Source organism: Coptis chinensis, chromosome 3 (assembly GCF_015680905.1).
Source record: "Coptis chinensis isolate HL-2020 chromosome 3, ASM1568090v1, whole genome shotgun sequence".
In the NCBI taxonomy this organism is placed as follows: domain Eukaryota; kingdom Viridiplantae; phylum Streptophyta; class Magnoliopsida; order Ranunculales; family Ranunculaceae; genus Coptis; species Coptis chinensis.
Genome location: NC_141458.1, coordinates 46,176,244 through 46,188,475, shown reverse-complemented (window position 1 = coordinate 46,188,475; position 12,232 = coordinate 46,176,244).

The following is a 12,232-nucleotide window of genomic DNA, read 5'->3' as shown; positions in this document are numbered from 1 at the left end:
CTGTAGTTGAGAGCCAAGCTTTGACCGAGTGTAGTGAGAAACCTAGTTTGTCTTATTTTTCCTCATTTGAGCCTCATGAAAGACATCAGGATCCATACTCCATTCCTTTCTCACCTAAAGTATCACTAATTCATCTTTTGGGTCATTCTAACTCTTTAAAACAGCTACAACATGATGGTTTGCATATGTTCTTTGATGGGTTGCATAAGTTTTCATTCATTCTTCTACAAGATTGTTTCCAATTATACAACTTTATTTTGTTTGGGGGTGCATTTAGTATCATGTTTTTATGGCTAGACCCTCAACTCTTTCGACTATTAGTTTATAGTTGACCATGCATCATCCATTTTGTGCCACGCCAGTTTCTTGCTTGTTTGGGGGTGTGCACAGTCTAGGGGAATCTGACTTAAAATGACCCCACATTAAGTCTAGGGAATCTAACTTTAAAAGACCCAAGTTTTTATATAATACCACCTTTCTGGAGTATAGGCCAAACAAAAAATTTCAAACTTAAAAGAGTTTTCCAATTTTGTTTAGGGGTGGCGTATTTTGGTCTTACATTTCAAAACTTTTTGCCACCCTTTGTGTGTCATGTTTACTCCTGTAGAATTTATGTTAGTTAGTACGTAACAGTTTAATTATGCTTCATGTTATCATATTATCTTTATAATATTTCTGTTACAGGTACTACCAATATTTACCACATTTCTATTGTAAATTCTTTCCTTATTTCTTTACACTTTGAGAACAAAGCATTCGATTGTTTGGGGGTAGGATAGAAACATTTGCAAAAATTAGGCAACGAGTAGGATATATATGTATAATATGCATTTTACTTTTTAAAAAAATATAAAAAAATATAAATAAAAAGTATTTATACTATGCACTTAGGAATATTGGTATTGTTTCTTTTTATGTGATGATAGTAGTCTAGAAGTTTCACTTTAGCTCTTAAATTAGAATAGTTTTTAGAAACTTAGGTTAATATGTAGGTAATAATCATTGCATCTTTCCATAAATATATTGCATGAGCATCTATGTTTGTATTGGCAATAACTTTTTGAAATATAGGCTAGAGTACTTATTCTACAAATCCTGTGAGAATATAGCCTAAAAGGCTTATATGAGTGAAATATTTGAATAATGACACAAGGGAGAAGTAAATTCCGAATAGAGAAATCACACGTCCACTTGCTTGATCACTATACCATATCCTAAATGAGAATTTAGGCCCTTTTTGGATCGATGTAGCCAAAAATTCAAACATATATGAAATTATTTTCCAGCCTTTTCTTAGCCTTTTCATAAACCACAAATCCTTTACCCTTTAAAAAAAAAAAAAAAAAAAAACAACAACAACAACAACAACAACAAACAACAAACAACAAACAACAAACAACAAACAAACAAAATAACAAAAAAATCAGCCTACCCATTTTTGAATGAGTCTAAGAATAGAGATGAAATGAAGAAAAGAAAAGATAAATACCTGTGGAAAACCAAAAATTTGTTAGTTGCTTCAAATAAGAAAAAAAAAATTCCATCCAAAGAAAAAATAAATAAATAAATAAAATAAAAAGTTAGAACTCCAAAAACATAATCAAAGGAGTCAAAAGCCAAAAGAAAAAGGGGAAAATGGCTAAGGATGGAAACAAAGTGTAGAAGCAAAGTAAAATAAGGTTTTCTCTAATTACATATTTTGAAGACTCTATTATCTCAGACTTGTCCTTTTGAATATCCATTTTCTTCCTTCTTAAAACAATCACCTAATCCCCGCAATACCTAATAAAGACCTCTAGCTCAATTAGAAATAGGTTAGTGTGATAATAAGTGGCAGATGTGTTTGATAGACTTCAACTTCCTTGTACGTCATTGAGATTGTAAGGTAAAGTGTGCCCACTGCACACTGGAGTGAGCGAAACTTGAGTGGAAAAATAAGAGTGTTTTTGTCTTGATATATATGTGAGGACCTACTTAAAGATGTTATTCCAAAGTTTCAGAAACAGACTTGTTATTACATTTCATAGCATAGTTCATTATATATATGTTTATCCGTAGATGATTGATTATTATGCATATATTAGCTTAGGTTTCCAATTGATTATTTTGTATTCATTGCTAGTGAGATGTATAGATATCTGAGAATAAATAAGGAAACAGTGATTTTTATCTCTTAGTCGTTGTAGTATAGATGAAGTTTGTGAGTACCTTCTCTGAAAAACTCTCTCGAGGCTATAACTCGTCCACTAGGGAATTCCTAGTGGTTTAAGGCCTTATTACATATGGTCAATACAATCGCACTCGGCAAAACGAGATTAGTTAGAATTCCATTTTTTATCGCTTATTTTAATTTCTCATATTTGCTTGAAGACAAGCAAAATGCTGTTTGGGGGTGGTTTGATAAGAGCCCAAAACTGTAGTTTTAACCCCTTAATAATATTACATTTAGACCAATTATGTGTATAATAAATAAGAGTTAGTACTGTTTACGTGTTTTTGTGTATTTCAGGTCTTGGAGTCAAATATATGAAGAAATATGTCACTTTTGCAAGAGAAAGGAGCAAAGGTTGGTTGCTAAGAAGTTCTATGGTTAAAGCCCAAGTTTTAAGGAGAAAAAGTCTTTTTAAAGTCCAGTCAAAGCTGAAAAGTCAAAGTCAACACAGGTAGAAATAGAGCGGAAAAGTCAACAGAACTTCCGCAAGCCGTATCTTTGGACTCAGACCTCGGAATTGGGCCTACTATATGTCAAAACTACCAACTCGGAAAGATCTTTCTAACAATCGAGGCCTTTATCCAATCAGAGAAGTAAAAGTAGTTGAAAAGGCTATTGCAGTAATTTCCAACTGAAAAACCCTTTTTGGACTTAAGTAATTAGGTTTTGGGCTTAACTTAATGGCCCAGAACATAGCTCCAAATCCCATACATGAAATTGTAAACCTAACCCTCTCCTATATAAAGAGGGTTAAGGCTAAACAAAATTGGACTACTCTCCTCTTTAGTTTAGTTGTAAATTAGGGTTCTCTCTCTCTATCTCTCCCATTAGCTAGAATAATTTGATTTCTCTTTAGTTTTAACTTAGTTTTTGTTCTAAAACCTAGCCTCCATTAATAAAACCAAGCTATTGTTATTATCTTCATTATGTCTTATTCTTCTTCTATTAGTGATAGTCTAATGAATCTTAGCTAAACCTTCATTAGAGGGGTGTGATTGAAGCTTTGATGAAAATTTGATGTGTTAGTGTAGAATAGTTGTAGTAATCTATTCTACTCTAGAAGGTAGTTAATTCACCATGAGAATGGGTTTAAATTGCCTCACATACTAATTATTTGTTGGTAGAGATTGTTATGAATAATTAGGGATTAAAAAGACCTAACCTTTATGTGAAAACATAAAGATTAGAATTACACCAATCTTCATACTAGCATGTTAGGGATTAATCAAGGTGGATTTCAAATCTCCCTTATTCCTTCTCTATTCTTCTCCATATTTTATTCAAGTCATATTCAATTGATTAGTTAAATTATTATAAGTTAAATTCATATATTCAGTTTCGTAGTATAAATTCGCATCCATAAATAATGTTCTTACCATTGTTTCCTTGTGTTTGATTAGTTGAATTCATTTAAGTCTAGAGAGTTAGGAGTGGAACGATTCCATACTCTATATATTGCATGAATATATATATGTGAGAGTAGAAAATAAATAATTAATACCATAAGAATAAAGTTAAAGAAATCTTTTGTATGTTTTACTTGAGCAATACAGGGTCTGCCTAACCCTAACTTCACTCAAAAAAAAAAGTTAGAGAAATCTAGTAGAGTTTTTACGGGTTATCAATAGGCATGCCATACCGTGGGATGGTTAGCCGCTGGAGCCCTTTATTTCAAAAACTTTTTCCTTCTATGGGTGATTTCTAATTGTTTCGAGCTTCGTCTTTCTCTCTGGTTGGAATGGGTTTAACTAGCACTAACTAGACAGTAGGAGATGAGAGACTAGATTATCTAGAAATAGAACTAGTCCTCTTCACTAGATTTGCCTACTTGCAAAACAAGAGGTGGAAGATCTAGGGAGGCCAAACCATGGGAGGATCACTTAATTTCAAGCATCTTCAATTGGGAGGATCACTCTCGTCATAGTGATTTTTCTTAGTAGTTTTATAATTTATTTATTTTTCTGTCATAATAATTAGGAACATAAAAACCTAAAAGCCAAAAACAAATGTTTCTTTCTTTCTTTAATAAAATTGTTGTTTTCACCGCACTTATAATAGATGATTCTCGATACATCAATAGTTAAGTGATTTTTCAAAATAGGCAATGGATTCCACATAGACCAACCCTTAGAAGTACACAATCTCTATTCTTCTAAGGGCGGTTTGAAGATCAGTTATGTGTTACTAAGGGTTGCCTATATCACCGAGCTATACGCCCAAGTCAAGACATTCCATCTCTTGCGCAGTAAATCCCCCAACTCACATAACTGAAGCCACAGTCTGACTGGATTGGGTTCAATAAATAGCCAACATGTAAGTTGCCTGAGATCACCAGTTATGATTTTTTTTCAAACTTAGTTTTAGAAATCACAGATTTTGAGTATGAGTATCTTAAAATATCTCTCCATAATTTTCAAAACTAGAGGATATAAAAAAGAAAATTATATGCCCCGGAGTAACCAAAATAATACCAGATCAACGTATAATTTTATCATCTTGTCAAAACCTCTATATGGTTAGAGATTCTTTTAGGTTGAGAAAAACAATTACTATAAAAATAATAAATAATAAATAATAAATAACACACACACACACACACACACACACACACACACACACACACACACACACATTCATGTGTCTGTATAGATAGTTGTTTACATACTTGCATTTCCCATCTTTTATTTTTATTTTTTAACTTCTAGCATAATCATACATGCATGCTACATCTTTCATGTATGTTTTCAAAAATATAAAAACCCAAAAAAAATTTATAGTAGAATAAATATCCCTAATATAATAAACCATGTATTTCTCGTTCTATATCAAACAACCCACAACCCAAACTTATTTTCATCATGAAGAACAGAATAGAAGTCTATTGCCATTTTTGCTCATGTTTCTATGGTAATCTCTTTCCTTATAACTTCATATTTTGAGGACAAGCATAGTTCCATCATAGAGTTGGTATAGTAACATTTTGCAAAAACTATGCATTTTCTATATAGTATATATAATAGTATATTTCTTCCTTTCAAAAAAAAATTCAAAAAAAACCAAAAATATTTTTCTGTTTAGTATTAAAAAGTCTTGTTTCCTTTTTCTATAATGAATAAAAAATTTAGAAGTCTCATTATAGCAATAGAGTAAGGACTTGTTCTTCGTACTTAGACTAATATACATACAATAGTTTATGCATCTTTTCATAAATGGCATGTATCAACATTTGTGTGTATATATCAGTGAGTTTTCGAAGCCAAGGTTAGAATAATTAAGTTTCATGTTCTGTGAGAATCTAGCCAAAAGCCTCATCTGAATGATTATTGAGTGATGACACAAAGGATGTCTGGATAGAAAAGATGACACGTCCACTTGCTTGATCACCACGCCATATCCTATGAGGGAATTTAGGGGCTTTTTGGATCGATATATTGAAATAAATGTTAAAACCCCAAAAAAATAGTTTTCCTTTAGTTACCCCTCTTGAGCCTTCACCCTTTCTAAAAGCCTTTTTATTCTTCATCAATAATTTCTAACCCATCACAACACATAATAAAAAGCTTACCCAGTTGATGAGTTAAGAACTGGATGGTTATCAAAAAAAAAAGAAGAGAAGACCTTGTACAAAAATAGAACAGTTATTTGCTTCAAAAAGAAAAATAAAGGAAAATAAAATAAAAGAAAAGAAAGACCCATCCAAAACCAAAACTTCAAAAATCCAAAGGAGTCAAAAATCGAATCTCCCAAAAGTTTAAAATCAAAAGGAGATAATATCAAAAACAAAAAGAATCAAAAGCAAAGTTAGAACTCCCAAAATTCAAAATCATATAGAGTCACAAAGCCAAGTCACAAAGCCAAAGAGCTAAAAGAAAGTATCACAATTCGGAAGCAAAATAACAAAATGAGGTTCTTCTCTGGTTACCAGTATCATGATGACCCAGTTTCTCATCTTATCATATTTTGTTTTTTCTTTCCTTTTTTCTTCTAAACCGTCACCCTATCCCCGTAACTCCTAATAAAAGACATCTAGCTCGATTAGGAATAGGATGGTGTGATAGTAAGTGGCAATAAATATGCAAGGAATATAAGTGCCCACTGCACTTGAGATAATGAACCTTGAGTGAATCTATCAGAGGGTTATGATTGCAACACACCCCTGTGAGAACCCACCTTAAAGAAGCTCTCCAAAAGCCTTGGAAACAACTCTGCTTTTGCATTTGATTGCTCATATTTTGTACAATTATCTTTAGATGCTTAAATTACTATACATATATTATTCTGATTTCAAAGGAGTTTGTCCTTATTCACTGCTAATGAGATGTATGAACTTCTAAGAATAAATAAGGAAACAAGACCCTTTGTACTAAATAGAATAAGTTTGTGAGTACCTTCACTGGAAAACTCTCACGAGGCTTAAAGCTCGTCCACTAGAGAAGTCCTAGTGGTTTAAGGCCTTGTTGCATATGGTCAATGCAATCCCACTCTGCGAAACGAGATTAGTATAACTGATAATAAATCACTCATTTGTGATCTTAGTTTTTTTTCTCTCATCCTTGCTTGAGGACAAGCAAGATGCTATTTGGGGGTGGTGATCAGCTCCCAAATGTGCGATTTATTACCCGTATATTGCCACATTACAGTCCCTCTTACGCTTAACGAAAGGACAACTCATAGCTTTTACTGTCTTTTTCAGGTTAAGGAGTATTTCAAACCACTTATCATAAAAGTTGTGTCTTAGCACCAAAAAGAGTATTAATCACGCTTATTATGAAAACCAGTAGCTGCTATGGATAAGTGCTGAAAAAGTCAAGTCAACAGTCAAAGGACTCAATTCAGAAGACCAAAGATGGAGGCCCTTATTTCAAGTTATGAAGAATTATCCCTAAACCTACCTTGGTCAAAAAGGCGCCAAAAAGCAAAAGCAAAAGTGAAATGGGTGAGGTGTCTAGTTTAGAATGGACGAGGGAAAATTTGTAAATGGCAAAAGTAGGGGTATATAATCAAAAAGCAAAGGAGAGAGAACTCATCCATTGTTTTAGGATCCAAACCATTTGGTTTGTTTATTTTCTTGTATTGTTTTTAATTTCTTGTTATTTCATTTTCTTTACTTCAATCAACTTGTTATTTCATAACTTTGTTTCAATCTTCATCTTGTTTGTTTGTTTCATTTCAATGTTTTAATCAATCTTCATTTCAATGTTTTAATCAATCTTTCTTTCATGTTTTCAAGTCATTTTAATCTACAATCAAAGCTTTCAAGTTCTTTAGCTTAGAAACATTCTAAGATTCAAGAGTCTACCTTTCTTCCTCTATCTCCCTCACTCAAACTCTAAACAATTAAGGATGAACCTCAACTTCTAAACTCTTTTGAAGTATACTTTCACCACTACTAAAGCTTCAGGCGTGCGTATGGTAGGCGCGACGCGGGTTCTTCTTCTCCGTTTGCGCTCTGTTTTCTACAGCAAGTTTCGGTGATTCATCTCATGCTACTGTCGAGCTCCGTTTGCGCAGAAATGTACTGGAAACATACAAAAATGAAACATCATTAACAAAATTTTAAAAAAAAAAAAAAAAAATTGAAATGAAGATTGAGAAGAAGGGTTCAATGAGTTTTGCTTTTATCCATCTTCCTATTCCCATATGAATCCATGACGGCGACGCCATTTGAGAAGTTGAGAAAGTGGGAGTTGGGGTTATTGTCCATCTTAGATCCTTTTGTTTGGAGGAATGGTGACGTTGCCTCTTTTTGTGTGAGATAAGATGGTATATGGATGATGTAGATAGATGATGGTCGTTGAACAAAATAGAAGCGTATCAAAACCTAATTATCCCTCAATAAGTAAAGGATGAGTAGGGTATTGTTCCACTTTTAAATGTATGTTTATATGAAGGACAGTACTAGAAAGGGGGTTGAGGGATTAAAAACTATGATTATAGATATTGTAGATTCTAATGCTAAACTAAACTAAACTAACTAAACTAAACTAAACTATTGAGAATTTATAAGAGATGGAATTCAAGATATTAGAATCCACCAATACTTTTGATATATGATCTTATGCTTCATGGTTGTTCTCACAAGTAGACTACAATTAGGCAATTGAGCGAGTGCCAATGCCCTCTTGGACGAAACATCGTTAATGAATAATTCTACTTAAGGTTGTTCCTATGTTCATGTTACTAGTATCTTCTTTCCTTTTATGTGAGTTTAGGTAGCTATTCAATGAATCACCATCTAAGGCAAACACAAGGAATACTTCCCTTACTCTAAAACACTACACAACTAGAAGAAAAGTAGAGAATAATAGTATAATATTCAATTACAATAAATAAAACCTTATTCTAGCATGATATTCGATTGCAATAAATAAAAGCATGTCACTAGCAAATATTCAATTGCAATAAATAAAACCCTAAACTAGCATGATATTCGATTGCAATAAATAAAAACCTTAATCTATACTTCCATCCCCTGGTCTGGGCAATGGAACTAATAACTAAAAACATGAAGAACTAACCTGATTGAAGAACACCATGAACCAGAAGAATCATTAAACCTTAAGCACCAACTTCATCTTCTCCCTTGAAGGAGAAGATTAGCCTTCCATAAAGAAGGAAGAACACGAAGAACAAGAAGAAGAAGAGTCAAAGAACATAAGACTAGAAAGACTAATTTATTAAGACTCAGCTAGTTAAAACCGATCTTTTATTATTAATCTTTCTCTGCCTCAAGTTCTGGAGACAAAAATATAAGTGAATTGGAAAATTACATGAGGCACTTAGGTCCTCTATTTATAGAGGTTACAATGAGCTCTAGAAGCATTCCAAACTACCATTTGTTTCCTAATACAAATAAACTTCTTTCAGAGTCCAACTTCCTTTCCAAAACTAAGAAGGAATTGGCTACAGTATCGTTTCATGCGTCTGGACTCATGATCCATGCGTCTCAGACTCGAGCAATGCATCTGGACTCACGATCCATGTGTCCCAGATGCGAGCATTGAGTCTGGACTCAAGATCCATGAGTCTCAGACGCGGAAGTCTATTTTGTCTCTTTTACTCTATCCTTCTATCTTTTTTTGTGGGCTTTGGTCCAAGCAACGAATCCTTTAGCCTTGGGCTTCCAAATAGGCTTTAAAATAGGTCCAAGTCGCATCTTTAATAGCTTTAATTCCTTGGCCTTCTCCATGATTATCTAGGAGCTTCCCATGTGATCTTTAATGCTCCGAATTGCTCCGTTTTACCCCTTTTTCTCTAATATTCCACAAAACTCACTTTTTCTCCTGTAGAATCATAAAACATAACTTACAAACACTATTAGTCCACTAAGATAGCTAAACAAGAGGCATAATCGAGGGTTAAATTACACTTTTTGAGCACTTATCAAATGGTTTGATGGTTGGAAAAGTTCTCTCTCTAAACTCTTCTAAACTTTCTACTCTTTTTCTTACTATTTAATGGTGGAAACACTAGTTCTTTGAATGGGGTTTAAAACATGAAAATGAAAACAAGGATTAAAACATGGAATACTTTGTAGAGGACAAAAATTTGATAGAAACTTTGATTGAAGAGGACTTGTAGTGAAAGGAGGCTTGATTGAACTTTGCAAATCATAAAGAACTTGAATGACATGAAGAACTTGATTAAAACTTGTAAGAATGAACTTCGAAATCAAACTTGAATTAAAGAACCTTGAAGAACAATAATGGAAAATTCAAATAAAGAAAATAAAAGAAAATAAAAAGACTTTTAATTAAATGACTTAATGTAAATTTAGGTTACACTACTCCTAACAAACCAAATGGTTTGAACCCTAAAGCATTGGATGGTTAATTCTCTACATCTTTTTGGTTTATATTGGACACCATTTACAATTATACCCTTCCTTCTAGAAACAATCTTGTGGGCTTTTGACCTAATCCCATATAATAGAAGTCTTGATTTTGGTTTTAGGTCCCTGAGTCCGTAGCTTTCAGCCTTGAGTCCTTGAATCTTTAACTTTGACAGTTGACTAAACTTTTGACTTTGACTTTCTGGCACTGTTGCTCCTAAGCTTAAATCTTCCCAAGCAGCATAAATAGCCATCCTTTTTGTGCCAAATGCACGGATTAGGAATATGCATCCTAAATGGCCTGTATCCTGCAAATGATAGCAAAAGCTATAAGTTGTATGTTCATTAAGCATAAGAAAGGCGTATTTGAAACATTGTAAAGGTAATAAAATACGCATTTGGGGACTGATCACCTACAACCTACTAGGCTCAGCCAAGCCTTCGGATATAGGTAAGGCGATGCTTCATAATTGATGGATTCTTCAAGAGTAGAAGAATAGCTTCTGCATCGTCTCCTTTATCTTTGAGCAACTCTGCAAACCAAAGAAGTCAACCACCCCTCTACCAGTACTGGTCACCAGGATCATGCAGCACTGGAGGTTCGAAGCCACAGACATCCTAGTGGAGGTCAAGGACGCTACCACAGGTCCTATCTATGCCCACTGCATCCAGAAGTCATAGCTTCCACCTGAAGCCAGAGCCGACAAGCAAGCACGCCCGACCCAGAAGGTGGATTACTTCGCTGAAGATGTCACTCGACAGTTCACTTAGCCCATAGACGGAATTCACTTCCTCCAAGGAGGCCAATGGATTCTGCATTCAAACCTCCACCAGCTCAAGGAAACTCAGGGTAACATTATAGCAGAACAGCGGACCATCAGAGAGGAGCAACGGTCCTCCCAACAGGAGTAGCGACATTTTCAGTATAGTGTCACTAGAACACTGTAGAGTATCAGAGACGCGCTCCTTCGTAGTGATAGACATTTCAGGTCCCGACGTCAGCAAGGAGAAGGATCTTCTAGATGTCGAGACGAGTCACGCACGGATTCTGACTAGGATTCCTAGTGTCCGTATAGTTGGATTTATTTATTTTTCTGTTTCTTTCTTACGTGTATGACGTAGTATAAGTTTAATTATATGCTTAATATTATTTGATTGTTTTATTTTGTTTTCCTTGTGGAATTTGGTTTATGAGTAGAAGGTAAAACAAATACATCATGCCAAAATTTTCCATTTTTCTTTCATGCATTTCATACATGTTTTCAAAAATACGAAAACCCAAAAAGATTTTATAGTAGAATAAATATACATAGTATAATAAACCATGTATTTCTTGTTCTATATCAAATAACCCATGCCCCAAACTTATTTTGGGGTGGCGTATTTTCATCAAGAAAAACATAATACAGGTATATCGCCGTTTTTGCTCATGTTTCTATGGTAATCTCTTTCATTATCTCTTCATACTTTGAGGATAAAGCATAGTTCTATTTGGGGGTGGTATAGTAACATTTTGCAAAAACTAGACATTTTCTATATAGTAGATATAATAGTATATTTCTTCCTTTCTAAAAAAAATTTTGAAAAAAACCAAAAATATTTTTCCGTTTAGTATTAAAATGTCTTGTTTTCTTTTTCTATGATGAATAAAAAGTTTAGAAGTCTCATTATAGCAATATAGTAAGGACTTGTTCTTCGTATTTAGACTAATATACGTACAATAGTTTCTGCATCTTTTCATGAATGGCATGCATTAGCATTTGTTTATATATAACAGTGAGTTTCCAAAGCCAAGGTTAGAACAATTAAGTTCCATATCCTGTGAGAATCTAGCAAAAAGCTACATCTGAATGATTATTGAGTGATGACACAAAGGATGTCTGGATAGAAAGACCACACGTCCACTTGCTTGATCATCACGCCATATCCTAAGAGAGAATTTAGGCCCTTTCTGGATCGATATAGCCAAATAAATATTAAAAACCCAAAAAGATAGATTTCCTCTTGTTACCCCTCTTGAGCCTTCACCCTTTCTAAAAGCTTTTTTATTCTTCACCAAATATTTCTAACCCATTATAACATACAATAAAAAGCTGACCCAGCTAACAAGTTGAGAACTAGATGGATATTAGAAAAAAGAGAAGAGAAGACCTAGTACAAAAACAAAACAGATAATTGCTTCAAAAAGA